We start from the raw sequence: 24,676 nt of genomic DNA, 5'->3' as shown, positions 1-24,676 counted from the left end.
TGGGTGAGGAAGAGATGCTTCTCCTTGGAGGGTGTTGGTGGCACCAAGAGGAAGGTGTACAGAGCACTGGGATGCCCTTGAGGATCGATCTGACCCCATGCACATAATATCCTATTCTGCTAGACTAATACAGGTGCAGGCACTTTTCAGACCCTCCCATGCTCACTGGCTAAGGTTTTTGTAGTTCACCTTATAATGTAGAATTCAACATGTTCTGCCTAGTTTGTAGCTTTAGAGCTGGGGTTAGAGGGGAATGCTTCGGAATGCTGCTCAGGCTGTAACCTTCTGCTTGGAGTAGTCTTCCATGATGGCATGAGGGGAATTATAATCAATCAATAAGTGTTCTAATGGCCCATTCACAGGAGCACTGATGACAAGTGGACAGAGTGGGAGAGGTATGGCGCAGCGGGTAGAGCGCCTTGCTCTGGACAGCGGGCTTGCGGTTCAATCCCAGGTGGCACCTCAGCTAAGCATCATGTGACTCTGGGCAACAGCTCACTTAATCTCCCTGACAGCCCCCACCGCCTGGATACCCTTAGGGTACGATGAGTCGTGCTTTGTAAATCTGGATTTATTATTACTATTATAACAGAGTAGCACAGCCACTGCAATGGAGAAATACTGTTTGTCACCATTCATTCTTGATCATCATAAATATGCAAAATGTGACCTTCTCTGAGTCTGTACTGTAATGTATACCCTTCATGACAGAGGCTGTTGCCTGGGGCACTATAAGTGTTTAATGGAATAGATTTTAGGCTCATTTAATTAAAGTGCTCTAAGCAGAGTGAGTGTGAAGTGGGTTGGAATGCACTGTATTCTAATGATTTATAGAATTAATACTAAGCTTTATAATGGGGGCGGTCTACAAGTTTCGTGCACTGAATTGTGACATACAGTGTTTACATATTTTTGTAAGTTTGAGCCTTCCAAGTTCTATAGGAAAGGAGCACATATGAATTTACTATTGAGAAATGCTGTCACTGTTCCATCTGAACTATGTTATTTCCATGAAGCAACAAGCATTGGCCAAGCCAATAGGTCTTCACGGGCTATTGGCTTTGGCAAAGTGTTTTAGCAGTGTGGCTGCTGTTCATCATAGCTAAAAGTTAGTGGCATCTTGTGAGGTTGAGTATGCCGGGGTAGACTGGAGTGGGGTAACGTGTAGTAGTGTGGATTGGGGTAGAGTGGAATACAGTAGATTGGGGTGGAGCGGAGAAAAGTATTGTAGATTGTAGTGGAGTTGAGTGGGGTAGGCTGGAATTGAGTGGAGTAGAGTGGTGTAGATTGGAGTTGAGTGTGATAAAGTTGAATGGGGTGGAGTGGGCTACATTGGAATGGTGGTGGGTAGATTAGAGTTGAGTAGATTGAATTTGGATGGAGTGGGGTAGACTGAGGTGGAGTGGGGTAGATTGAGGTGGAGTGGGGTAGATTGAGGTGGAGTGGGGTAGATTGAGGTGGAGTGGGGTCTATTAGAATGGAGTAGGGTAGATAGTGGTAGGTTGGAGTGGGGCAGATTTTGGTGAGATATATTGGAGTGGGGTATTTTGGAGTACGGTAGATTGGAGTGAAGTGGGGCAGATTGGAGTACAGTGGGGTAGCGTGGAGTGGAGTAGCATGGTGTGGGGTTGATTGTGATGGCTGGAGTAGATTGAAGTGGGGTGGGGAAGAGTGAGGTAGAATTGGAGTGGAGACAACTGGGACAGATTGGAGTGAGGTAGAAGGGGTGGGTTAGATTGGAGTGAAGTAGAATGTGGTAGATTGAGGTAGAGTGAAGTGAGGTAGGTTGGGGCAGAGTGGAGTGGGGTAGATTAGAGTGGAGTAGAGTGGATTAGATTGGGTGTATTGGAGTGGGGTGGATTAGAGTGGAGTGGGGTAGATGGGGTGGAGTTTGGTAGGTTAGATCGAGATGGAGTGGAATGTGCTAGATGGGGTACAGTAAAGTGGGGAGATTGGTGTGGAGTAGAGTGGGGTAGTTTGGCTGGATTGGAGTGGGGTTGAGTAGAGTGGGTTAGATAGGGTCAGTGGGGTACATTTTAGGAGAGTAGAGTGGGTTAAATTGTGGTAGACTGGAGTGGGTTAGATTGTGATAGAGTGGAGTTGGGTAGATTAGAGTGGAGTGTGGTATATTAGAGTGGAATAGGGTAGATTTGGTGGAGTGGAGTGGAGTGTTGTGGGGTAGATTGGAGTGGGGTAGTTTGGAGTGGAGCAGAGTGTGGTAGATTGGTTGGATTGGAGTAGGATATATTGGAGTGCAGTGGAGTGTTGTGGGGTAGATTGGAGTGGGGTAGATAGGAGTGGAGTGGGGAAAACTTTGATAGATTGGAGTGGGGTAGATTGGGTAGAGTTGAGTGGGATGGATTGGTGTGGAGTAGAGTGGGGTAGAGTGGGTGGATTGGAGTGAGGTTAATTGGAGTGGAGTGGGTAGATTTGAGTGGAGTGGGGTAGATTGGGGTAGCCCAGAGTGGAATAGATTTGAGTGGGGTAGAGTGGGTGGGGCAGATTGGGATGGGTGGGGTAGATTGAAGTGGGGTAATTTGGAGTGGCATGGAATGGAGTGGAGTGGGATAGATTAGGTTGAGTGAAGTTAGGTAGATTGGGGTAGATTGTAGTGAAGTGTGGTAGAATGGAGCGGAGCAGGGCAAATAGGGTTAGGGTAGATTGGAGTGGAGAGGGGTTAGATTGAAGTGAATTTGGGGTTAGTGGTATACAGTATACAGTGGCATAATGTGTAATAGAGTGTGTTAGAGTGGAGGGGCGTATAGTGGAGTGACATGGTGTAGAGTGGAAGGACATAGAGTGGAGTAGAGTGCTGTAGAGAGGAGTTGTGTAGAGCAGAATGGAGTAGTGTAACATGGAGTGGTGTTGAGTGTAGTATGTATGGTGTGGTAGTGCAGTGCCATGACAGATAACACATTTCCAATTGAAATGACCATTACATTTGCACAGACATACAGTTTTACTGAACATACACTATAATGTGTGGAAATGTCATCACCTAGCGTATTGATGTATTTTGATCATATTAAATTATTTATTTTCACCACACTTTGGAATTACAAAAAAAATTAGCTTTGTTTCTACTTTCCTAATTCTGGCATATTCTGAAATATCAACACAGTTCATTATTGTTGTATGCTAGCAAAAATTACTTCCTAAAGCCTGTCATCTTACAAGGGTACATTCTCTAAATTAGAAGTCAGCTAGAGAAAAGTAAAAACCAAACTCTCTTGGAATACAGAACCTGACATTTGACCTCTTTCTTTGAATGCTCAGAAAATGTGACAAGATAAGAACAAGATGTAAAGGGCTGTTTACAGAAAAGGAGTACTCCATGCTCACGGGAGGGACAAACTCAAGCTGGACCGCCTAAAACAAATAGAGCCAGCAAATTGCAAGTAAATGTGAGTTACAAACCACAAAGCCAATAGTAAGCAATGGGTTAAATGCATTCCCAAGGAAGCTTTCAGGATGCCCACAAGAAGTCATAAGCAAATCAGACTGGTAGGCTTCAACCTAAAAAGGGAACTTTCCTTTAAAAGTATGGCAGTCCTCTTGACACCTGCTGGCAATGTCCTACTAAATGGACAGTTACTATTCTGAGAACTTTCGGTACTGGCCACCAAAACTAAGGCAAGCCTGATCTCAATTACTATACAGCAGCACTGTTGAAAGGTGCATGCACTTTCGATTATAAGAACTACAGTGCTGCTGGAAAGTACTGGTAAGGCATTCTTGCTGAAAAGTGCTAGTACTGACCCGTTAAAACGTATTATTAGGCGAAGGTAAAACTTTATACTGTGAAACGGACCTACCCCAGCATCAGTCCTATCCATGAATGTCAGGGCATCCTGCAGCTGAGAGGATGCTCGATGTAGATGGATTGCTTGTATGGTTGAGGACCCAACTGGGCACTGGGCTGTGGTGACTCTAGAGACAGTGTGCAAACGGTGAGGGGATGGAAAGGAGAATTGCCCTGGGGTTGTTACAATTCATACTACCACGCCAAAAATATAGCAAACTACACGGTGTTTTTTTACAAAAGTCTTCACATGTCAGGAGAAGATGTGTCACCACGTCCATGTTTGATTTCTTCCTGACCGGCACAATCATTTTCTCTGAATGGAATGTGCTCTGTACTTTTTCTCACAAGTAATATGGTATGTACAAATAGTCATAGTTGACTAATTCCACTACTTACCAAGATATAAGTTGGCCTAAATCTTGTGGCACCTGATTCTTGACGCAGGTGCAGATACCTTCTTCCCTGTACCCCAATGAGGAGGCAACCTTATGGCCTTTGCCCGTAAAACTGTACAAAATTGCGGACCTTATTTCCATCTTAGTATTTCTGGTGTGCAGTTTGATTGTGCATTATGTATACTATGTTAAATGCATGTTCATCGGTTGAAGATAATGTGCAGTGTGACTGGTGCCTAAAGGATAACCTAGTGAATGTCTGTGCAAAATAGGGATATTATAGAAAAGTTGATAAAATATAAAATGTCATGGCGTGCTCATCGACTGAACTTTGAGAACAGCCCACAGGAAAGTCTAGAGTTCCAGTAGTTCTTGTGATGTGAAAACCCAAACGGTTCCCATGAAATAGAAGGGGCAATAGAACTCCACGTTATGTGTTTGCTATTTCTTTACTGTATAAGTAATATAATGTTGTTTGTGGCTGTCTTGCAACTGAAGAAGATGGAATGACTTTCTGATTTTTGTATTGGTCACAATTCTAAATGTACTGTTTTCCATTTGTGAAGAAATTAAATAGTCTTTTTAAAGACTAGCTCTTACTGGACATTGGGATTGAGTGTAATCACTTGTAACACAGTACCTGTGTCCCAAACCCTTTGGGGTGAAGGTTCAGCGCATTAAATCTGGTCAGATTAAAGTTATCAGTGAAGGGTCCATTGAACCCAGGAGTATGACCTTGGTCTTCTGTACATTAGGACAGAGCAATTTGAGCACCAACCAGTACATTTTGAAGGGGGCTTTATCCACTGTCTCTCATGATGGTGCTGTTTCTTCTGTGAACCTTGAGGATACAAGTTGCTACAGCATACTGCAGACTCTTCATTGCAAATGGGCTAAATGTGGCAGCTTGATGGACTTGGAGTGTTGTTGGTGTGTACAAATGGAATCAACATAGAGAAAGTTTGTACATGTTTATATAGATAATAAACCAGTTTATTTTCCCTAACAGCGTGTGAACTATCCTTTCCTTGCAATAATGGTGAGGAGGATGCTGAGAATGTACTCAGACATACATAAAGGACACACATGTACAAGAATATATAAACTCACTGAAGGACACCCCACTAGTACATTTGAGCCACCAGAAGGGCCAGGATGCACTGCAGTATTTGTGGCACAAAGGAAGACTGTTTTGTGGGGAAGGAGGGGTGCTGTCACTGCCCTAACAAGATTTGCTTACCTTACTTTCAAGAGACAGGACTCATCACTGAATCATTGTAGAAGACATTACTGGCGTCTGCAGCAATAAAGTGCTGCATAGAGTAGAGACTTGTGGTTTGTGCATCTTAAATCATTGTATGGCATGCCTGAGTGAGTCTCCGCTACTGGGAATTTGTGGTTTGTGCATCTTAAATCATTGTATGGCATGCCTGAGTGAGTCTCCGCTACTGGGAATTTTTCTTATCAGTCAGATGGGGCAGATGAGGAACTCCTATGATAGTCTAGGAAACAATTTTGAGGGTTATTTTGTGAGATTTTATGAGACTCTGATTCAGTACGTCCAGGTAGGTAGGGCGGACATTGTTTCATCTTTTGAATAGATTCCATTCTTAGGTTGGAGCCTACCAGACAGCAAAAAATGTTTGCTAACAACATCTTGAGGACATTTTGAAAGCTTCCCTTGGAATGCGTTCCACCCATAGCTTACCATTGACTTTGTTTTTTGTAACTAACGTGCTTGCTATCAATTTGCTGGATTTATTTGTTTTAGCCTGCCCAACTTGAGTTTGTCCCTTCCTTCGCTCATACCTTATTTGCTTTATCCTTCCAAACGGTCCCTTTCTGTAAACAGCCCTTTACATCTTGATCTTATCTTTTCACATTTGAAGTGCAATCAAGACAGAGGAACTTGGTGTTTACTTTTCTTTCTCTGACTTCAAAGTGAGAAGATTTATTTGAGAATCATGCTATCTAGCACATAACATGTAAATGTCTCTAAATGAACTGTGCAGATATTTCAGAATTATGAAGGCACAATTGATGCACATTTCATGGGAATTCTGAAGAGTGGTGGAAAAATATTTTAATACGATCAAAACAAGCCAATACACAAGGTAAGGGTATTACCCCACTATTGTTTGCACACTGTATACTTTTATCAGAATAAACTGTATGACTGTGCTAATGTAATGGTGATTTCAGTTGAAGATGTGTTTTTGTAATGGCAGTGTGCTACCACACCATGCGTACTCCACTTTACCCCACTCTACAACACTCTACTCTACGCCACTCCACTCTGCATCACTCCACTTTGCTCCATTCCACTCTGCCCCACTCACTCTTTGCCACTCTAGTTTACCCTGCGCCACTACAATCTTCGCCCATCTAGTCTACTCTGTTCACTTGCACTCTTCACCACACCAGCCTACTCTGCACTATGGCACTCTTCCCACTCTAAGCTACTATGCGCAACTGCACTCTGTGCCACTGCACTCTACTCTGCATCACTGCACTCTTCACCACTCTAGGCTACTCTACGCCATGCCACTCTATGCAACCCCAGTCTACTCTGCATCACTGCACTCTACTCTGTGCCACTGCACTTCATGCCAATCCACTCAGATGTGCACTACTCCACTCTGGCATGAGCCACTCTGCTCTGCTCTTTGCTGCGTCACTCTGCTCTACTCCATGCTGGACCATTCCGCTGTGCTCTGTGCCACTGTGCTCTACGCTGTGCCCCTTTGGTCTATACTTTGCCACTCTAATCTACACTGTTCACCTCTACTCTGCACTACTCTATGCTGTGCCACTCAAATCTAAGCTGCGCCATTCTACGCTGTGCCATTCTATGTTACGCCACTCTATGGTGCGCCATTCTAATCTATGCTGCGCCACTCAACAACACTCTAATCTATTCTACTCTACACCACCCCATCAATACTGTGCCACTCTATGCCACTGTGATCTATGCTGCGCCAATCTACGCTGCACCACTCAATGCTTTGCCACTCTAATCTACGCTGCACCACTCTAATCTATGCTGTGCCACTCTACACTGTGCCACTCTAATCTACACTGCACCACTCTAATATATGCTGCATCCCTCTAATCTATGCTGTGTCACTCTACGCGAGCCTACTCATAACCAATGCATTCTACGCCACTTCACTATAGGTTAGTCCCGTCTATGATACTCCATTAAACTCTACTCCACTTTGACACTTTACGAAACTAGCCCACTCTACAATGCTCTATGTCACTCCATGCCACTTTACTCCACTCTATGCCACGCTACTTTCCAACACTTTACTCCACACAACACCCTCTAAGCCACTCCACTCTGCTCTTAACCACAACACTCTATCACTCCACTCTACTTCCTTCCACTTTGCAACACTCTACTCCGTCCATGACACTGCACTCTATGCCACTCAATGACACTAAACCCCACGGCACTCTACTCCACGAGACTCTACTCTAAAACACACCACTTCATGCCACTCTCTTTTTTATGGCACCAACTTTTAGCTATGCTGAACAGCAGTCTCTCTGGTGTACAACATGTCTAAAACATATTGTCACAGCCAAAACCGCTTGCACAGGTGAGACTTATTGGCTTTACCAATTATTGTTTCCTTTGTGACAAGGACTTAGTTCATGCAGTGCTCTGGTTCATTAGTGGATGTTCGGTCTTACTGAGAAGCTTTAGTGGAAAACGTGTTTCCATGGTTACGACAGATAAAATATAGTTTGAGTGGCTGTGGCCCGATGGGCAACCCCTTTTAACAAAATCTTGTGGGAGGTCTTTTGGTGTGAGTGGACAGTTTTCAACCATGCAGCTTAATCACTGGGTAATGTTGGGAAGAGTAGCTGCTCAAGAGAGGTACTTCTGTAGAAGTGCGCAGCTATGATTACATGAAGATTTTGTGATTAATCATTGGCACAGATATATTTCAGTCAGTTTGTATGACATACCGCTTGTCCTCATTGTAAATGCTTAGGAGCCTTTGTTCTTATTCATTTTATGGTAATCCTCTGACTCACTCATGCCAGTATCAGGTCTATTAGCTTCCTTTTTTTAATCAAAAGAAAAGACGGTCCCATTTGCATTGAATGGAGCAATTATTGTCGCAGTGTGCATCTAGATACATAATTTTACAGATGGCCTCAATAACTTTGGATCAAATATGTCTGTAGTATGGGTAAAGAAATAATGGGTGTTACAGAAACACATCTTTGCAGTTACTTCCCTAGCACTCATGCAGGTAGGCAACATGTAAACATCCTCTGCAGAGTTCACAAAGCTCCATGTAAACTGCCAGATGTACTAAGGCATTTTGCGGTCGCAAACGTTCCGATACTCAAAATCCGAGCATTTACGACTGCAAAGTGGCCTTTGGGTACGTACTGAATTCAAATTTATTTGGTAACATGTTACCAATACCACAATTTGGATTCACAACGACATGCAGAATCAGTATTTGGAAGTGGCGTGTTTAGGGCATCCTTTGCAAATACTGATTTGCAATGGAATGTATTCATGTTTTGCAACCAAAATCCGATGGAAAAACCTTAGTATTTGACTTCCAATTGAAAGGCAAATTATAACCTATTTGCAAACAGGAAGGGGTGCCCAAGGAACCTTTCCCTTTATGAATGTTGACAAAAACATTTGTTAAGACTAGGCAGTGGTGCCAGGGACGACTGCCAAGGCATAAAAAATGGTTTGTAAAACTCTTCATTATTTTTTTAAACATATCCTATTTTCCTTTAAAAGAATAGGATGCATTAAAAAAATTATTGCTGTATTTAAACGCAATAACAGACATGGTGGTCTGCTGGCCCAGCAGGCCACCATGCTTGTGAAGGCAGGGAATTATTAGGGCGGTCTTGTATAGCGCGTGGTTACCCTGGAGCATCCCAGCGCTTATCTAAACAGAGTAACGCTTATGTGAGTTGAGGGACAGCGGTTAACAGAAAATAAATGTTTTCAGATGTTTGCGAAAACGCAGGAGACATGACTCAGAACGCAAACTTAAAGGAAGTGAGTTCCAAAGAGTCACAACCATCACGGAGAATCTCCTTCCTCTTGAACGGGCCTTTTTTACCCTAGGGACCTTGAGGAGATGTTTTTGGTCTGAGCGAAGTGTTCTACTGGCCTTGTAAGGGGTCACCAGATTTTGCAGAATGGGGGGGCCTTTACCCTGCAAGATTTTATGTGCAAGGCAGAGAGATTTAAATGTCACCCTTTCCCGCACCGGTAACCAATGCAAAGCCCTAAGTGCGGGTTTAGCCGACCGTGAAATGGGGATGTTATTGAGCATTCGTGCCGCCGCATTCTGAACTTGTTGTAATTTATTCAGAGTGGCCTCAGGGGCGCCCAAGTAGATTGCATTGCTAAAATCCAATCTTGATATAATCAGCCCCGGATCAAAAGCTTCCGAGATGGAAATGGAAGAAGAGGCAGCACTTTGCGCACAAATTGGAGTAGGCCAAAACAGACACCTGCCATCTTAGTAGCCTGGGTCCTAAAGGAGAGATCTTGCTCCAACCAAATTCCAAGGCTCTTGATCTCTGCCTTGGGTTTGGGCGGTGAACCCAGACAACTAGGCCAGACGGACAAGGGGAGTGAGGGACTTTTCTTCCCCATCAGCATTATTTCGGTCTTTGAACCGTTCAGCTTTAGTGCTGACTCCCCCATCCAAGTGTGGACTTTGGATAGGCAGGAGTGCAGCACCTGGGGATTTTCCGTGGCCTGGGATAGGGCAACCACCAGCTGGGTGTCATCGGCATAGCTCACGATTTTGATGTTAAATGGAGCCACCACATCCTCCAAGGGGGCCATTACACATTAAATAATGTGGGGCTCAAGGAGGAGCCCTGCGGCACTCCACAATGGAGGTGGGTGCCGATCGTGCGCTGCCTTCCCAGACCTGAAAGATACGATCGCTGAGAAATGACTGCAGCCATTTCAGCGCAGTCCCGCACACTCCGACGTCTGACAGCCGTTGAAGTAACACTTGATGCTTAACAGTGTCAAAAGCTGCACTAAGGTCCAGGAGGAATGTAGTGTGTTGTCAGTTGTGACCGATTTCATTACTATACATATGATGGGTTTTATTGCGTCCAACTAGAGTATGGTATTTTGCAAACTGGCCTAGTGATACATAGGTCAGTTTGCAAAATATCACAATGGTTTCAAAAATGCTGGTCACAAACTGTGACCAGTATTTTATTACCAGTGTTTAATACATCTGGCCCTTTGTTTGGGTGGCAGAAGCTGACACGAGCATGTGTGGATCCTTTGTCAGATTTTGGACCAGATATTCATCAATGCTAAAATGTTTTTACAAATATAGACTACAGTTTTATGGAGGGTCTAGTGGTCCTTCATAACATGGATGGGTATTATGTTGTCTTTGTCAAACATCTGTTTAATTTTGAGGAAACCTTCCTGTTATATATCTCACGTTGATGTTTAGAATGTGAGATGTGTTCCACATTCCAGAGTGTTCTTGTAGCATGGTAGTTGCTATAGAACACTTGTGTGTCAGTTGCATTTCTCAAACAAGTAAAAAATGGTAAGGAAATTAACTGTTATGTTCTCTCAAGAGCACTTGTAAGACCAGAAGTACAATACTCGGTTATAGAAAAAGAAACTCTGTGTATATTTGGGCCATCAGAAAGTTAAAAATGTTTCTTTGGGTAAGCTCATTTTTGGTGCGTTCTGACCATAAACCTTTGAAGGACTTGTTTTCCAAAAAAGTTTGGATGCAATCTCTTCGAGAATTTGTAGGTGGATAGTTGCCCTCCAGGACTACGACTTTGTAGTAAACTATATACCTGGTGCAGAAAACAAAGTTGCTGACTGTTTTTCTCGTTTAGTTTCCCAAAAAGTCTTGTGATGTCCCTGATGACCTTGAGGACCTTTTGGATGATGATGATTATAAAGTTTGTGACATCTTGGAAGAAGTGTTAAGTGAGGAGGAATGGAAGGTTTCTTTGGAAAAAGATGTTGTGATTTGTGAAGTATGCAAATTGGTGACTGAAGGTTGGAATGGCGTAAAGGGTTTGAGTGAGGAAGTCTGTAAGTTCTGGAATGTGCATGATGAGTTGTCTGTCAGTGGTAGTTTAGTTTGGAGGGGTACCAGATTAGTTCATCCATCGTCTGTCAGGTTGAGAATTGTTCACCTAGCCTATCAGGTACATCAAGGCTTTTTGAAAACCAAGGAGAGAATTTGTGTACATTTCTGGTGGCCTTGCATTGAACTTCTTGTGGAACGTATGGTAAGAGATTGCATGGAGTGTAATGCATGTGACAAAATACATAAGACTAGAGTTCAACCTATGATTGTACGTGATGTCCCCACTCGCTGTTGGCAAGAGGTTGCTTTGGATCTCTCGGGCCGATAACAAGTAAGTCTGGTCAGACATACTTTCTGGTGCCGATAGATATGTATTCTGGATGGCCAGAAATCAAAATTACAATACAATTTTAAGTTTTTCTAGGAGACTGGGTGGGAAGCCGACTGGTGCTTTATTAAGCTTGTATAGGGCAAAATCTGTGGCAATAGCCAGGTATGGCTCAGGCCTGTGGGGCTATGTGAATTGTGAATCTATTCAAAGGGAAGAAAATAAGTTCCTTCGATCTATACTAGGGCTCCCCCAATCAACAGACACGTTCTCAGTTCACCAGGAACTTGGTTTAGGGTATATCACTGATATCCTTCTAATGGCACCTATTTTGTTATGGATTAGGACCTGGACCAATAACAACCTAGGTTTAAATCATAAAATACTGGGGGACTGTCTAAAATTGGATAAATCTAAAAATATTGCTTGGCTATCATACATCCATAAGTGTTCTTTGGACCTTGGTCGTCCTGAGATTTTTTCTGCCCCTCAAGGTCTAAAGAAATCTGATTTAGATTGGGTCAAGCTCAACTTTTCTAAATTGAAAATCGTGGAGAGGGAGGAACGCCAACTTACAAAACCCACGGTTAGAGCCCATTTTTTGACCATTACCTGCCTTACTATACAACCGTACCTTGCCATTGTTAACATCCCTTTTCATAGGTGTCTCCTGCTAAAATTCTGGTTTAACCAGATTTACACGGTCCTTTGTGATAGCCAAGGTTGGTATAAGCAGGAGGATGCACCTGTGTGTAACTGCGACAACTTTTCACCGCAAGATAATATGCACCTTATGCTGTTCTGTAATTTCTATATTGTGCCCAGACAGAAATACCTGGTACCTTTATTGAAGGACAAAGCCTTCCATCAGGCAAAACCAGCCCTCCTCTATCTCCAATTGTTGGATTCAGCTTTGGTTATGTTTAGCGTGGCCAACTATCTTGTTGCTGCTGTTAGGATCAGGAGGAGACGACTTAAAATGTAATATAGGGGTTTTGCACTGAAGGATGAAATGTATTTTTTGTACCTGTAATTTTTAGCTAAATATTTATTCTTCTTTTAGCTGTTTTTTAACTGTGTATATATAAATTGTTATTGATGTATGTAACTTCTCATGAATTTGTATTGTCCCTTTTTAAATTGCTTGTAGAATGCTTTTATGATTTTTAACTAAATCGAATAAAGTGGTTTTTGACTTGACTTGAAAATTACACAAAGCACGGAAACCAAGGATGTTATGAAATTCCTAGATGATATCTTCAGCAGGGAAGGACCCCCTGAGTGTCTGTTGATGGACAATGGGGTTCAATTTGTCTCTAGAGATGGAAGAGGTTTTGGTGAAAAGAGGAATAAAGCACAAACGTTGTGCTCTCTATCATCCCGAAACCAATAGCATGGTAGAGAGTAAGTATGAGCGGAAAATCCGTTCCGCTCGCGGATTTTGCGAATTTTCGGTAAATTCGCGATCCGCGAACTCCCGCGAATTTACCGAGAATTCGCAAATCCGCAAGCGGCGGATTTTTCCGGGGGCAAAAGTTGAAGCCTGCCTGTTGTAACTATTTTAGGATGGCGCCGGCAAGCTGCCAGCGCCATCCTAAAATAGTTACTAAGTTAGCTTCAACAGGAAGCTCTAGTAGATAAAATAAAGCAGGTGCTCGATTTTATCTATTAGAGCTTCCTGTTGAAGCTAATTTAGTAACTATTTTAGGATGGCGCTGGCAGCTTGCCGGCGCCATCCTAAAATATTTACCATGCCCTTCCTGTGACTTCTTCACAATCTACCGTGGAAAATCAGCTGTTTTGCATCCGTGACTTTCACGAGCTGCTGTTTCTGTGACCAGGAGCTTATTTCTCTTCATCTGCTGAACTGATCTTTCTCTGACCTTTTATATACACTAAAAGTATGTGTGAACTCACATGGTAGCCCTGCCCGTTTGGCCCAGCCCACACACTCGCGGTTTGCACCGTCTTCCCGCCATTCACCCACTATGATGGACAGCTCACTCAAGGGACCCCTGCGCCCTTCGGGGCGATTGCATAGTAACACGCACATGGTCGCTCAAACTAGTTGATGCTCAAAATCAGTGACTCATTCATTAGCCCAAAAACAATCATGAGCGTCTTCGAGGCGGGACAGGTGTGCCTCTTCCCAAATCTACTGTGGAAAATCAGCTGTGATGCTGGGTAGAGGCCTTTGCATCCTTGACTTTCATGAGCGCAATCCCCGTGCTGTTCCTGTGACCAGGAGCTTCTTTCTCTTCATAGTATTGTGTTCGCACGGGTTGCTGCAAGTTCGCACGCGTTTTGTACAATTTCGCAATTTGCGAAATTGTACAAAACCCTCGCGAACTTGCAGAAACCCGTGCGAACATAAAAAAAAATCGGCAAATTCGCGAGAATTCGGGATTTTGCGGATTGCGATTTCGCAAATCCGCAAAATCCGCGAACGCGAGATCCGCAAAATTCGCCCATGCTTAGTAGAGATTTAATCGAGTTCTAAAGGAGTCCATTCAATTAGCTAAAGTCCAAGGCAAGACCTGGAAGTCTGAAATTGTGGAGCGAGTGATAGTTTATCATCTCACACCTCACTCCACTACTTACAAGGTTCCTTTTGAACTGTTTAAGGGACGGAGTCCCATTACTTACATGTTCCAGTCATGGATGAGGGATACGTGCATGGATGTTGATTCGAATGTAGATTATGGTAAGGTACCCTGGCAAGAAACACAAAAGTTGAAGGTTATCAAGAGAAAGGACTATTTTGATGCCAGACATGCTGTCTCTCAAAGAAGTGTACGTGTGGGTGACTATGTGAAAGTTCCCCTTCCTCAGAAAGCTGGTGGTGTTTCTAAATTCTTTTCACCATATGGTGAAAAGGCTTTTCAAAAATGCTGTTAAACTGGAATTTAGGTAGGAATGCTCCCCGGCGTTCTTGTGGCCAAACTAAACCTGTGGTTGTTGGAGACCCGTCCGAAGGTATGCCATTGTTGCGCAGAAGTTCCTGTACTTGTAAAGTTCCTGTAATGTTACGTGACTTTATTTTACAGTAATGTTTATTTTATGTAAAGGGAAAAGGTGTGAAATAACCTACATGTTATGTATCTCACATTGATGTTTAGAATGTGAGATGTGTTCCACATTCCAGAGTGTTCTTGTAGCTTGGTAATTGCTATAGAACACTTGTGTGTCAGTTGGTGTTGGCTCCTTGTGGCTAAGACGTTTCTTCCTATATAGGTTAATCTTCTATAAACAAGAACCTGTCAACCTCTACGGACGCCTCAATGAACTTCCTTACACTTCCTCTATCCATGAAGTACCTGGTTATGGAGAACATGAAAAAAAACTAAAATTCTGCTCTTAGATTTACTCACATTACTGGTTTGACTGATATGCCTTCTTTATTCATCCATAAATCTAACCTCCCCAGACCTCTTCCGTTTTCTATATGTGGAACTGATATGTTATGGATTTTGTAGAGTTCTCATATCCCTAAAAGGTGTTCTGGTGCTGAGAAACTAATACAATCACCAAAACGCCAAATAGAGATCCCAAAGGACATAATAAGCTATCATAAAAATCTAATCTACACAGAGTAGCAAGATTACTGTCTATATAGCCAGGTCTATAATGCTTTTCTAAAATGGAAGGGGTTCGACATTTTTGGACGCATAGGAGGCAGAGCTCTGTCTGTGACCTGGGCTCAATTCAGTCTGTTTACAGAGAATATCAAGGCAGCCTGGAAGAGAAGCAAGCACCCTGGCACGTAGATGCTGAACTTCTTCCTCCATTAAGATGGACCGAGTGATAAAATGTCCTGTATACTAGGCAAACAGATTTTAAAATCATTATTTTTCCGCAAGAAGCCAATGTAGCGCATCCAGTGCAGAGGCTGCACAGTCAGACCAAGGTCATCTGAGTGCTAATTTAGCCACTGCATTTTGGAAGCACTGCAGCTTTTTGTGGAGAAGTGTGGCTCAATGGTTAGAGGCGGCAGACCCAGAAGCTGAGAGCGGCCTGGGACCAGGGTTTGATTCCCAACACGGCAGGGTCTTGTGTCAAAATGTCCGCGGGCCTGATAATTCTCGCCTCGGCGCCTACTCTAACCTTGGGCTCCACTCTGCAACTCTGTGCAATAGCTTGCTTAATCTTCACAACGGCCCCTTCAACGCAGGGGATGCCTGGTCTCACCTTGGAGGTGTCCAGAAGGGACCATCTCACAGGGAAAGCCAGGACGGGTTCCCCAGTGGTATACAGCGCCGGGACGCCTGCGGTGCGGGCAGCTGTGCGCTTTACAAGTATACAACATTTACATTTTTAAGTACACCTGAGGGGGAGTTCAGGAAGTTACAATAGTCAAGACAACTAAAACAACCACCTTGTGGGAAGGAGGGGTTAATTTTTCTCACCACCCTCAACAGGAGAAAGCAGGTTGAGGTTAAGTGATTGTTTTGTCTCTCCAGAGACAAATTGTCTTGCAAGAAGAAGCCACGATTCTTCATTGACTACTGGGCTTGGTGGATGCAAACAAGTAGGAGGCCAGAAGGTCATGGGAAAGGTCTGCCAGGAGATTTCTAAGAGATTCAGAGAACTTCAGTTTTACTTGAATTGCACTTGAAAGGGTTATTTGCAGCCAGGCAGCAAAACATGTCATACACTAATGGAGTATGTCATAAGGGACATGAAGTAGTGTGGCTCACTGGTTAGAGGCGGCAGACCCGAGAGCAGAGGACGGCCCGGGACCAGGGTTCGATTCCCGGCGCGGCAGGTTTCTGGACCAGGGTCAGCGGACTCGATAATTCTCGCCTCGGTGCCCACTCTGATCAGCGATCACACTCGGCAACTCTGGGCATTAGCTTGCCTCATCTTCACTAACGGCCCCACCAGACCGCCGGGGATGCCTGGTCTCACCCTGGAGATACCCATTAAGGGACCATCTCTCAGGGAAGCCAGGAAGGGTTTCGCAGCGGTCGAAGCGCCTTGGGACCCTCCGGGTAAGTAGTGCGCTATATAAATGCCTATACATACATACATACATACCCTGTCCTGTGCTGGCCATTATTTTTCGTTTTTGTCTTACCTGTTTGCGGATCTTGATTTCATGAGTTTGGCATAGGTAAGTCTTTCACGTATGTTTGATTTCTGTGTCTGTCTGACTTGTTCATGTTTCACCTGTATGTTACTTGACCTTTGTGTTCCTGTCCGTGTCTGAGCTATTTGAGTCTGACACGTGTACTTCTCTGGTGCATTCATTTTTTGTGTTAGGGTACAATGTTCCGTAGTACTTGATGTAATTGAGGTTTCTGCCTTTCTTGTGGACATCATTATTATTTCTTTTTTTTTTTAAGTTCAAGTTTATTGAAACCAGGAATAAAAAAGGAATATTGTAACAGTGCATCAAAACAATATAAAGTATACATGAAAATTAAAAATGCATATTAAAGATATTAAGAATTTTAAGTATAACATTGTATGCTGATAATGATTCTATAAATAAGAGCATTAGTAAATATAAGTATAGATTAAACAACAATATTGAGAATAACTAAAGAAAAAGACAACAAGAGATGATCATGACAGTTTACGAACATCATCTGACTTATTTGTATGAGCAACAGTATCGGGATTTGCCCCAGTATTGGAACTTTCATAGATTCCCATGCTTTGTATCATTCCCCGTCGTCGGAATGGGAGCCTCTGTAAATAGAAAATACCTTAGTAGTAAGCACAAAGTGAAAAAATAGGCCTAGGCCTCATCTCATTTTGTAGCTTATCCACCTCTTTTTGTAAAAGAGACCAAATTCTTGCAGTAGCCAATTAGAGCAGCCTCACCCCATAGAACCTTCCTGAGAGAGCCTCAGACCCTCAGATTTTCTACCGCACGTTGTGCAAGGGAGTCTCCATTGAGCTCTGCACAATTTTCTTCACTTCTGGGTATTTTTCTTCAACTTTTGCCTATTTTTTCGTCATGTCTGACAAGGAGAAGAAAGCACTTTTTAGAGCCTGTGCTACTTGCTCAAAAAAGAGGTTGTTTGTTGAGGACAAACATGAAGACTGCATATACTGCTTATATCCGGATCATAAGGCCACAGACTGCAAGATTTGCAGAACCTTCTCCACCAAGACCTTGAGGGACAGAGAGGGACGTCTCCTAACTTGGCTGCAGAAAATGAAGGACCGCAAGGAAGTTATGTCTTCTGACAGTGAGGGCTCCTCTTCGATGGTGTCATCAGGAAAATCGAAGAAGAGGGGTAGGTCTCCCCCTACTACATCTGTTGAGCCCCATGTCAAGGCCTTGCCTGGGACCTCTGATAGGTCTGATAGGCCTGCTTCCCAAAAATCTCCTCACCACGGTGAAAAGGAGAGGCAGGGACAGCGTGAGGAGTCGCAACCTTCAAAAAAGGCTAAAAAGATCGTCCCTGTGACTTCACCACCCTCTGACAAGGATAGAGGGGTGAAAAAGCCTTCTACTGCGATTCAGGAGATTGTTTCAGACAAGAAACAGCGTTCGTCGACGGTGAAAACCACAGGTACGTCGACGATTTCTGTCAAGAAAGACTTGTCTTTAAAATTGGCCTCGTCGACGGGCTCGTCGACGATGGCTACGACGACGGCACCTGCGCCGTCGACGATGTTTAAGATGCCTGATGCCTGTTCGTCGTCGACGAAAATGACTTTTTCCACGACGATGATGACGAGAGTCGTGTCGACGAGGACAACATCGACGACGACCATGTCGACGACACCTGTGACCTTGCTGCTGGCGACGAGTTCGTCGACGGTTCCGTCGACGATCCAGCCATCGTCGACGATGACCATCTCCCCGTAGACGATTCAGTCCTCGACGACGAGCGCAGTTTCTTCGTCGGCGCCTCCGTCGACGAAACAGTCTTTGAAGATTCAACCGTCGACGACGATTCCGTCGACGGTGTCGTCGACGACTGGAAAACGTGCTTTTTCTCACAGGAAAAGACAAATAACACCGGAAATGACATCTCCACGGCAAGTTCAACGGTTTCCTCCTACCCTATTGCTGGATGAGGACTCTGAAGAAGAGGCTTATAGCGATTTCGGGACGGCTTATAGCGCTTCGGACTTACAAGTCAAAGTACAAGACGTCAGTTCTGAGAAAGGTGAAATGGAGCAACAACACTATGTTCCTCAAGATTATCATGACCAACAGGAGACGCCAAGCATGCAGGTTCCTTTGCAGAAACCTCCACGTCAGTCTCAGCAGGAGATGGTGGCGATGCCATCCACTCTCATCTCTGATCTACAATTAATGTTGCAGGACTATCTGAGGCTATTTCCTACTCTGCAGGAGGTTCAACAGGTACGCCCTCCTACACCTCCGCCTCAGTTATCTCAACCAGTGACAGAACACTCTTTGCCTTCAAGAGGGCGTGACCCAGAGCCTGTAGAACATCCACAAGAGGTGGTGCCCATTCGGGATGATACTGATGATGATAATGCCTCATCTGATGTAGATCAGCAAGTGGACCCTGACCAAGATCAGAATATAGACTGGAATCAGGATGACCTTCGAGATCCAGGCATCACAGGGCCTGATACCGCAATCTCTCCTCCAGCAGATATCGGAGGTTTTCACAACTTGATGGAACGAGCTTCCAAGAGATTTGGTCTTCCAGTTACCACGGTTCAGTTCGAATGTTTTTTGTATGATTTCAAAGAACCATTCCGGAAACCCGTACGTTCAATCCCCATCATTGAACATGTTTGGTCTGAAGGCCTAAAAGCTATGCAGAATCTGGCCACGGTCCTCCCGGTGCTCCCCAGACTGGAGAAAAAATATAAGGCGCCAGAGGGCAGCCCGGCATGTCTACTAGGTCAACCAAAACCAGACTCGGTTATTTCCCAGGCCGCACAGAGTAAATCTAAGAACCCATCCACGCCGCTAATGACCCCACCGGATAAAGAGGGCAGGCGTTTGGACAATGTTGGAAAAAGATTCTCCACAATGGCCAGCTTCCTCGTTAGGGCGGCTAATGCTTTGGCGATCCTGGGGAGATACGATCGCCAGATGTGGTGCGACCTCTCCCCGTTTGTGGAAGAACTTCAGGATTCATCTAAAGACGAGGTCAAAAAGATCTTACTGGAAGGGGAGCGAGCCTCTTCTGAGGTAATCGACTGCGCTATGGATATAGCAACTACGGCCTTCCGAGCGCTAGCCGGCTCGGCAGTTCTGAGACGCCAGGGTTGGTTGCGAGCCACGTGGTTTAGACAGGAGGTACAAAATAAAATTCTGTATCTGCCTTATGATGGGGAGATGTTATTTGGCAAACACGTGGATGACTCCCTACAGGGCATAAAGAAAGATACAGATACTGCCAAGTCTTTAGGAACTTTACAATACCGCAAAGTGCCCTTTAGGGGAGCAAGAGGAAGAGGATTTTCCTCCTATAGAGGCGGCAATCAGCACCGCTACTCTTCCAACTCCCAACCTGGCCAAACATACAAACCCCAGTATTCACAGAGGGGTTCTTTCTCTTGCCAGCCGCCGAGAGGACGACAAGGGCAGCAGAGGAGAGATAATACCAAGAGACAATAGCGGCCAGGTGGCTCTTTCTACTGTTCCTGTACCCTCGTTAACACCAGTTGGGGGCAGGATTGCCCATTGCCTCAACAACTGGATGGTCATAACAACAGACCAGTGGGTCTTAAACATCATCAAGAAAGGAAACACGTTGGAGTTCCAAGATCTTCCTACGACGAGAGCTCCAGACTCCTTAACACCCAAACATCTGAAAATCCTTCTTCTCGAGGCCCACCAACTCTTCGCCAAGGGGGCAATAGAACCTGTACCTCTCTCCCAAAAGGGGAAAGGGTTCTATTCCAGGTTCTTCCTGGTTCAGAAGACGAAGGACAAGTGGCGTCCGATCTTAGATCTGATCTACGACAGCTCAACACTTATCTCATCAAGTTGTCCTTCAGGATGGTCACTCTTCAGGACATCGTCCGCCTTCTCAATCCAGGGGACTACATGGCAACCCTAGATTTGGAAGATGCTTACTTCCATGTACCCATTCATCCAGCTCACAGGCAATATCTTCGATTTACAGTAGGCAAGAGCCATTTTCAATTCAAAGTACTGCCTTTTGGTCTCCGGTCTGCTCCGCGGATCTTTACAAATATACTTGGTCCAGTTGCAGCCTTTCTCAGAAAGCAGTCTTTCGAAGTCTTCCCATATCTGGACGATTGGCTGCTAAAGGCTCCATCGTTACAAGAGGCGTCCAGGGCAGTTACGAGCTGCAGACAACTGTTTGAGCAGCTAGGCCTTCGGCTCAAGAGAGAAAAATCGATTTTGCGCCCCTCCAAAACAGCGAAGTTTTTGGGTGCGATTCTAGACACGGAGTGTTGCCTGGCTTTTCCTTCAGAAGAGCGCCAAACCAAGCTGATTCTTTCAGCTCGCCTTCTACGGACACAGAGGTTTCTGTCAGTTTGCAAATACAAATCGCTTCTCGGATCGATATCATCCCGCGTACCCTTGGTACCACACTGCAGGCTGCGGATGCGTCCACTGCAGGAACAGTTGGGCAAACAATGGCGTCAGGTGACGGGCTCCTTCGACGACAGGATTGTAATCACTCCGGAAATGCGAAAGGCAGGCAGCTGGTGGTTGCTAAAAGACAATCTTTCAGTAGGTTTGCCATTCCAACTTCCACCATCTCCCATGGTATTGACAACAGATGCTTCCATGGAGGGATGGGGAGCGGTCCTCCAAGAACTGAAAGTCAGTGGTCATTGGAGCTCAGTCCAAGTCAAGTTCCACATCAATCTACTGGAACTTATGGGCATTCGTCTAGCCTTGTAGGCTTTCCTTCCAAGGATCCGCAACCGTTCAGTGCTGGTTCGTACAGACAACACCACAGCCATGCACTACATAAACAAGCAGGGCGGAACGAGATCTTGCACCCTTTCGAAGGAAGCACAGAGGCTTTGGAATTGGGTGATCTAACACAATATCACCCTTTCAGCAGAACATCTGGTGGGCACACTCAATGCCACAGCGGACGCTTTGAGCCGCCAAAAGACTATCAGCCACGAATGGGAACTGGATCAGACCATTCTGAACGAGCTGTTTGCACAATGGGGGACCCCAACCATCGATCTGTTTGCTACTCCCCAAAGCGCCAAATGCCAGTCCTACGCAAGCAGGGTTCACCATCGGGGATCCTTGGGGAATGCGCTTTTGATTGCCTGGTACGGCGCATTTGTTTACACCTTTCCTCCTATTCTGCTGATCCCGAGACTGATCCACAAGCTCAAGGTGGAACCGTGCAGAATGATTCTGATCACACCAGCATGGCCCAGGCAGTTTTGGTACACAGAGCTTCTGCTCCTCTCCCAAGATCAACCGATTCTCCTGCGTCCTGTTCCATCACTGTTAACAATGGCTCACGGACAGGTTCTGCATCCAGACCTGAAGTCACTACAATTGACAGCGTGGCTCCTGAGTTCAGAGAGTTCCAGGGTTTAAATCTTTCAGGAGAATGTAAAGACATTTTGGCACAGGCCCGAGCACCTAGTACGAATAAAACCTATCGGGCTAAGTGGAAGAGATTCTGCCTTTGGTGTCGGAGAGAAGGTCTACATCCATATACTTCTGCACCGCACCAACTCTTGCCTTACATCCTTTCTCTTGCGAAATCTGGATTGGCTCCTTCTTCTATAAAGGTACATCTAGCGGCCATTTCTAGATTTAGACGATCATCTTCAGGTCCTTCCCTTTGGTCGGCGAGGATCATTAAACAATTCTTGAAAGGTTTGTTCAGAGTTTTTCCACCCGTCCGGCCTCCACCACCAGCCTGGCATCTTAATTTGGTCCGGTCACATCTAATGAAGGCCCCATTTGAACCTATTCATAGGGCTGACCTGAAGTTTGTCTCATGGAAACTGGCTCTTCTCTTGGCCCTGACATCGGCTAGAAGAGTTAGTGAGCTCCAGGCTTTCACAATTGAGGAACCTTTTCTGCAATTCAAGAATGATATTCTCATCCTACGAACAAATCCTAAATTTATTCCGAAGGTACCCTCAGAATTTCATCTGAATGAGCCGGTGTTCTTAAAATCCTTCTTTCCGCAGCCCTCCACACCAGCAGAGAGGGCTTTGCACTCCTTGGACATTCACAGATGTCTCAAGTTCTATTGGAGCGCACAAGACTGTTCAGAAAATCTTCCCAGCTTTTTGTTTCATTCAGTGTTCCACGAAAGGGGTGTCCAATTTCTAAACCCTGCATTTCCCGCTGGATATCCAGTGCAATACACTTTTGCCATCAAGAAGCGGGGAAACCACTTCAGCGAGCAGTTCGTGCTCATTCTACGAGATCAATGGCTTCATCTGTGGCACTATTCTCAGGTGTCCCGATCAAGGACATATGTAGAGCGGCGACATGGAGCAGTGTCCACACCTTAATTCGCCACTACTGCTTGGATTGTTCTGTGAAAGAGGATGCGGCCGTGGGCCAGGCGGTTTTGAGGACCCTTTTCCAATAAGTCGGTGAGCTTTCCTTACTATCCCGCCTTCCTGTTGCATATTTTGTATTACTTGTGATTGTTCTGCTTTGTGATGCAAATGTGTATCTGTTTTTCTTATCAGGATTATGTATGACATTTACAGGTACACATATTACAAAATATGCTTTTCTCTTTACTGCTAGCTATTCTGATACAAAGCATGGGAATCTATGAAAGTTCCAATACTGGGGCAAGAAAACAAGTTACTTACCTGTAACTTTGGTTCCCCAGTATTGGTAACTTTCATAGATTCCCATGCGCCCACCCTCCTCCCCTGGGAAAGCTCAGCCTTATTATCCAATGATGTTGCTGTTCACAACTGCTACGAAAATCTGAGGCTCTGAGGCTCTCTCAGGAAGGTTCTATGGGGTGAGGCTGCTCTGATTGGCTACTGCAAGAATTTGGTCTCTTTTACAAAAAGAGGTGGATAAGCTACAAAATGAGATGAGGCCTAGGCCTATTTTTTCACTGTGTGCTTACTACTAAGGGATTTTCTATTTACTGAGGCTCCCATTCCGACGACGGGGAATGATACAAAGCATGGGAATCTATGAAAGTTACCAATACTTGGGAACCAAAGTTACAGGTAAGTAACTTGTTTTCTTGGGGAAGAGAGTGTGGATAGGTATGTAGTAAGTGGAATCCATAATAGATCCCTTTTAATTGTTAGGGAAATAGGAGTGACATAATTAGTATCAAGTCTGTGATGAAAACATATTTCATTCCACCAAGCCGAATGAGTACGTTTTGTCGTTATCTTTCCAGTTGGAGGTTATCAAGTGTAAAGCTACAGCTAGCAGTAAGTCGAGCAATTTAAAGTGAGAAGGGGTTTGAGGCCAAGATGGGGATAAGGATCCCAGGAGAACAGTTGAAGGGGAGAAGCGAACGTTTGTGTTAAAAATAATGTTTATACGAGGCCAAATTGATTGCCAGAAGGCATGGATATTAGGGCAATGAAATAGCATGTGAATTAGATAAGCATTTGGGTATGGGCAAGACCAACATTTAGACGAAAGATCTGGGGAAAAAGATGCCAATTTTGCTGGAGAGTATAATAAACACTGATAAATTAAATAAAGGGTTTGGGTAGTGTTGGCTGCTCTTGACGTTTTATGAATTTTTAACCATAATTTATCCCATAAAGAAACAGACCAGGATATTGACAAATACTGTTTCCAAGCCAATTCAGTCTTTGTCTTAAGCCTTTCTGAAGGAGATAAAAAACAATTGTAAATACGAGAAGCAGAAGGAGAAGTATTCAAAAGCAGAAAAATCGTGGAACATGAAGTGAGAAGATCAGGAGAGGAAGGGAGTGATTGAAGATAGTCTTGAAGGGCAGGGAGCAGAAGATCATATTGTTTCCTATTAGAGTTAGGAAGAAGGAATTGAGATTGAAGATCAGAAAAGGCTAAGGGCACATTGTCAAGCAGGAGTTGAGAAATCCATAGTAAGCCTTTGGATCTCCAGGATTTCCAGAAAAAAGTGCGATTTTTGATACGAAGTAATTTGTTATGCCAATTAGGTTGTTG

At 44.5% G+C, this 24,676-nt stretch overlaps 1 protein-coding gene across 1 annotated transcript in view; it reads left to right on the top strand.

Moving 5' to 3' along the window:
- Positions 1–24,676, top strand: part of IGFN1 (immunoglobulin like and fibronectin type III domain containing 1) — a 343,105-nt gene that overhangs the window by 278,487 nt on the left and 39,942 nt on the right. The gene's annotated exons all lie outside the window — the stretch shown is intronic.

Source organism: Lissotriton vulgaris, chromosome 5, assembly GCF_964263255.1.
Source record: "Lissotriton vulgaris chromosome 5, aLisVul1.2, whole genome shotgun sequence".
Classification (NCBI taxonomy): Eukaryota; Metazoa; Chordata; class Amphibia; order Caudata; family Salamandridae; genus Lissotriton; species Lissotriton vulgaris.
This window is presented reverse-complemented; position numbering and strand designations above follow the sequence as displayed.